Source organism: Lepidochelys kempii, chromosome 5 (genome assembly GCF_965140285.1).
Source record: "Lepidochelys kempii isolate rLepKem1 chromosome 5, rLepKem1.hap1, whole genome shotgun sequence".
Classification (NCBI taxonomy): Eukaryota; Metazoa; Chordata; order Testudines; family Cheloniidae; genus Lepidochelys; species Lepidochelys kempii.
Window position 1 is genome coordinate 10,907,438 of NC_136384.1, and position 6,168 is coordinate 10,913,605.

A 6,168-nucleotide genomic window follows, 5' to 3' on the forward strand; every position below is an offset into this window, starting at 1 on the left:
TTCAAACAGGTACACAAATGAATACATTAGAGGAAAATCAAGATCAATTTGCAAAGGATTTGTGAACCTAGAAAGGAGATAAATGCAGAGGGCTAGTTTGTTACTTATCCCTTTATGGCTACAAGGGAAGCAAGGACCACAACCTGATTTGGAACTCCTATCACAGATTGGAACCCCCAACCCAGACCTTATCCACTTTGGGAGTCTGGCAGGAAGGTGCGGAGATGAATCTCTATGAGATTGCTGTTTCCCAAGGTAAGCAGGTGGGTGGGGACAAAGCAGAGGAAGTTAGGGAGTGGGTGAAGTCTTGACTCCATTTCCCCAATGCGCTGGCAGGGAGAGCTGTCAGGGCATGAGGGGGAAGTAATATGTGCATTGTCAAGGGTGGCACAAAACTAGTTCCACCAGGGAGCAAGGGAATAACGGAGAAGAGGTTGTGATTCAAAGCTTTGTTCTGCCCCTTACTCAGAGCTAAGAACAATGTCTCTGTCTAACCCACAAGGGTTATTATTCATGCTGAAATTGTAGTCTTTTTCTGAAAAAAAAACCACATATATAAAAGAGAAGTATTTTGTATTTGGAGGAGTGGCTGTTTTCCTCCTTCTGATTCACATGGAATGAAAAGCCAAAAATCGCATAGAACATTTGGAAGAAAAATAGCACCGGCAGGAGGGTCAATTGAAAAGAAGGCATTTGCAGCGTCAATATTGTACAGGGTTCTATTCATTCGATAGTGGAACCTGTTTGCAGTATTATTGCATGGTGAACAAACACAGGGTCAAGGTTTGCTGTGACTCCAACAGGGCTGCATGGAGTATAAAATAGGGCAAAACTTGGCTCATATTGTAACTAATGGGAGACAGTGAGGGAATGAAAATAAAGAACCAGGTTCTTGGTCAGTAAAAAGGGACACACCTCCATTGACTTCAGTGGAGCTATGCTGCTTTATCCCAGCTATTGACCTGGCCCAAAGAGATTAATAGACAAAATTACATTTTTAAATTCTCAGATATCTTTAAAATCATTAGGCCTCTGGTGCTTCCCACTGCTCCATGATGTACAGGAGGGGGACATCCATAGAAAAAGGTTGGGTATATGGAGAGTGTATAGGGAGAAAAGATGTTTAGATGAAGTATAAAATTGCATTCTGGGAAGTGTAGCTTTAGCAGACTTTTTGCATTAAAGATGTAGAATGACTCAGTAGCCCACAGACTGCTCATTGGCCACATTCAGCTTAAACTAAAATGCCATTTTTGAGTAAAATGTATCAAGCAGTTTCTAGTAAGAAAAAACCCAGATCTCTTGCTTTCTGTCATCAGATGCTAATCAGCACAATAGAATTTCAGCTTCTTCCTGTGAGACATCATTCATGAATGATCTCATATTGTACTTGTACTTTCTGTACACCAAACATGAGTAATCTACTGGAGCCCCTACGAAAGATACTTCAAGTAAAGCATTAGCAATTTAAAAAAAAATCAATTATAATCTGGTTCTGTACCTGTGCTACTTCCAGATAGGAAGGTTCTGATTAATTATATTTTCTGTATTAGACATATTATTTTTGAATGCCACTAAATGCTTTGATTTGGAAAGTGCATGGACAGTGACTAGTCTGTGGTAAAATAGTGCATGTCATAAGTACATTATGTTTTATTGCAATACTGAAACATTCTGCTATTAAACAAACTTTTGGGGCCTGATTCACATTTCACTAGAGCCAGTTTACAATGCTCTGGTGAAATAATTTAAGACAACTTTAAAACCGCTTTAAACTTAACCATAGGGTGAGCTGGCCTTTTCAGGAGGCGGGCAGTCAGATGCAGCTGTGTCAGATTTAGCTCATCTCCTCAAGTGAAGGAATGAAAAGGGTCATTTGAACAGCAGCCCAGGCTCATCTCCTCAAGCCTAAGTGATTTGTCGAAGGTCACAGTGGAAGTGGGAGGGAAAGCTGGGAACTGAAACCAGATTTCCTGACTCTCACTCCTTAACCACAAGACCATCCTTGCTGTCCTCCATTAAGGCCAGCACTTGGTTTCTGTCCTGCAACTGAACTCTTTGACTAGAGCAGGTCATAGAATCATAGAATATAAGGATTGGAAGGGACCTCAGGAGGTCATCTAGTCCAACCCCCTGCTCAAAGCAGGACCAATCCCCAATTTTTGCCCCAATCCCTAAATGGCCCCCTCAAGGATTGAACTCACAACCCTGGGTTTAGCAGGCTAATGCTCAAACCACTGAGCTATCCGTCCCGCCAAACATCAGCTACCAGGAGTGGGGTTCGAACCCACGCAGACATGCATCCATTGACTCTTAAGTCCAACGCCTTATCCACTCGGCCATCCTGGTGCCGGTAAATAAATCATAGAATCATAGAATATAAGGATTGGAAGGGAGCTCAGGGGGTCATCTAGTCCAACCCCCTGCTCAAAGTAGGACCAATCCCCAATTTTTGCCCCAAATGGCCCCCTCAAGGATCGAACTCACAACCCTGCGTTTAGCAGGCCAATGCTCAAACCACTGAGCTATCCCTCCCCCCAAAAAATTCAAAATTTTTAGTGTGGAAAGTTTCCCTGATAAAAATATAATCTTATTGAAAAAAATGTTTTTGTGAGAAAATCTCAAGTCCAATGAACAATTTAAATTTTCCAGAAAAAAAACAAATAAAAATGTTCATTCCCAGGCTAGGGCCCTACCCCATTGAACCACCCTTCCATTTAGGAGCTTTAGGGTTCAGCAGGCTTTGAACTTGGGACTGTGAACATAAGCCTCCCTAAGTGCAAACATAAACTTCTTATGTGGAACAGCCACTAAAAGTGGCCAAGGAGAAACCTTTTTCCTAATATGAGTCACAAGTTTACCGAAGAGTTTTGTACAGATTGGAATCCATACCACAATGTTCAGATCTAGCATTGGGCTTCCCTGAAGTTTATATATACTCATGTCCAAAGTTTTGTTCAGACCTCTCTCTAGTTTGGGTCTTTGGAAGTTGCCTGAAAGCCTGGTGACTTCAAAAAGACTAAAGAGGAAAACAATAATTAAATACCAGTCATGTTCATTACAAAGCTTGTTGTTATTAATAGCATTATGTTTTTATGAAGCTTGCATTTAATAAAGAGGCATCCTTACCCTTACCAAGCAGTAGTTGGCTGTTTTATTCAGGCGGGTGTATCTCATGGGAGGAATTCACATGGTGTGCACATGCATTGTTTTATGTTATGGTATCCTTTGAGTATCTTGTGGAGATAAGCATTTAGGATAAAATTCACTTTTGTGCAAGAGAGCTAGCACAAAGCCAATGCACCATTTTCATTCTCAAAATAGGTCCTAAGTAATGTTATTGTTTATTGTTTTTATTACAATAGCAGTGTACACACTTCGAACAAAAAGACAGTCTCTGCTCCAGAGGGTTTATTACCTAAAAATAAGAGTCAATAGATGAAGACAGACAGACTAATGGGGAAGTACAAGAAACAGTGAAACAATAGTGGTTGGCATAATAGGCGGTGGTCCCTGGATACCTATGGCCTAAGTAAAGTTGATTTTTTATAGGCAAAGGAGAACTTTAAGGAGGGATTTGAAAGAGAATAGTGATGGAGCTCTGCAGATGTTTACAGGGCGTATCCCCAGAAGCATGATGGGCAGCATAGAAGAAAACAAGAAGCTGCTGAATTGCAAATGTAACAACTGGGCAATGGAGGCTGGCATCATGGACCAATTGGAGGTGGGACTCAACCTTTTAGTACTGAATGAGAGACAATATGTAGGCTGAGCATAGGCCATGAAGGACCTTGAAAGTGAAGACAAGCAGCTTATGTTTAATACAGTGGAGAAGAGGGAGCTAATGGAGGAATGCAAAGGGAGGGGTGACATGGTCAAAGCCACAGGCTAGGAAAACGATCTTTGCAGCAGCATTCTGAATGGATATGAGTGAAGCAAGATTGCATATGTCAGGGCCAGAGAAAAGGATGATACAGAAATTGAGATGCAGGAGGAGTCTGGATGAGAGTTTCAGAGGGGTAGCTGTGTTAGTCTGTATCAGTAAAAATAACGAGGAGACCTTGTGGCACCTTAGAGAGGAACACATTTATTTGGGCATAAGCTTTGGTGGGATTTCGTGAGAGTTGTAGCTGTGTGGATGGGAAAGGCTATATCTTAGCGATGTTATGCAGAAATAATCTATGAGACTTAAACACTGATATGAGGACCTAGAGAGAGGTCCAAGTCAAAGACCTGAATGACAAGAAAGATGGAGGTTTTGTTCACAGTGATCGAGAAAGGTGATAGTGGGGAGGGTTTTATCCAGGCTGAGCTTGAGCTGATGGCCATCTATGAGGACATGACAGAGACAGACAGAGATTTTAGTATGGACAGAAAACAATCCTTCAACTCTACGCAGGGTGAATTTCATTAATATGAAGACTCAAGGCAAATGTAATGGGGTTTAAAAGAATATCTGAAAAACGATCCAAGAAGTATGTCAGAAAGGGAGATAGTGATATTTAATATAGGCAAAGTTGACCGTATTAGGAGACCAACAGCAGAAAATCTCACATAAAATGTCCCTGTGTACTTTCCTATTAACTGAACCATGAAATATGCTTTTCAGGCTTATCCGGGCTGGTTTCAGTTACTCTGGATGTTCCTCCTTTAGCCAACATTCAATTAATTCAAAAACTCACAGAAAAGAACTGGGTGAACTCACTAGCAATGTCTGAACTTTTCATTTTGTTCCCCCAGAGTTCAGATAACAGTGCTGCTATGAAACAGCTGAACTAGAAGAGCATTCTGCATACAGAAATGCAAATAAACTCACTGAGTGTTCCAGTTCACTGCCAAAGTCTCATTTCCAGTATTGCCACAATGAGTAATTTATCTGCTGGGTTCAGAAGCTAAGGGGTTCTGCTAGGTATAACAAAGTGAGATACTTAGGGCTTGATTGTGCACAAAATGGCACTATTCATATGCATGATTTCACTCACATAAGAGCTTGCAAGACTGTGCCCTGATGTGCTCATTTGTTGCCATTTATTGACCAGACTGCTGCAGCTACATGGGCAACTGAGAGCTCATCAAATCATCTTCTGTTCTCTACTCTGGTTTCTCCTAGAATATAAAGTCAAGTCAAGGTCTTGGTCCTTATCTTCAGGAATCACAGGGGCCTGTGCCCAGGATATCAACAAGATCATATAAAGCTCTGGGATGAAACCAGAGGTCAATAACTCCACTTCTCAGAAACAATGGAGCTTTTGATCACAAAGGTAAAGCTTGCCTGTGCAGGACATAGATGGTTCCATTGTTCAAGACAGTAGAACAAACTCCCACATGAACTGACCATCCCAAACCTCACCAACTTCCCTTCCAAAACCATAGTGCATTTCTTCAACCTGCATTCTCTAATATAAACACAGAGTAGTGCATACATTTACAAAGGTTTTTTTTTTTTTTAAATACTCAACTGCACATGCAATTCTCCTCTGAGGAGAGAATGGCAGAGAGAAAAACCATATATGACAGATGTTACTCAAGCCACTTAACGCACTACTGTCACGTGCTCAGATACTATAATGATGAAGATCGTATACACAAAGTAGAATAGTTTACAGGTTTTCAAAACCATGATACTGTTGCAATTATTAATATTATTGATGTTGTTGTTCGCATTACAGTAGCACCTATGGGTGTCATTCAAAAACAGGGCCCCATTATACTAGGAACTGTACAAACACAAACTGAGAACCTGTCCCTGATCCAAAGATCTTACAGTCCAAGCAGGAAAGACAAATAATGAAATGATCATTATTGTCATTTTACACATGAGGAGAACTGAGTCACAGAGAGATTAAGAGCTTAATTTTCAGAACAGCTGATCATCCTTAGCTCCAATTGAAGCTACAGATTCCCAGAGCCTCTGAAAATCAGGTCCTGTGTGGCTTGACTGAGCTCAAGCAAGAAGCCTTTGGTACATCTGGGAGTTAAAACTAGATCTCCTGCGTCCCAATCTAGTGCCTTATGCACAAGACAAACTTTCTTTGGGGAAGAGACAGAAATCCCACAATTCTTTTTCTGAAGCCTTGCATAACGGAACTATGGAAAGTTCCCCTGATGCACACTACCGCACACACACACACGCACACACATGCCCCTTTAGCCTCTAAGCCTTCTGTC

General features: G+C 41.2%; 1 non-coding gene across 1 annotated transcript; it reads right to left on the reverse strand.

Moving 5' to 3' along the window:
- Nucleotides 1-2,266: 2,266 nt before the first annotated feature.
- Nucleotides 2,267-2,349, reverse strand: TRNAL-UAA (transfer RNA leucine (anticodon UAA)). The gene has a single exon. It is a non-coding gene; the product is annotated as a tRNA-Leu (tRNA).
- Nucleotides 2,350-6,168: the final 3,819 nt, after the last annotated feature.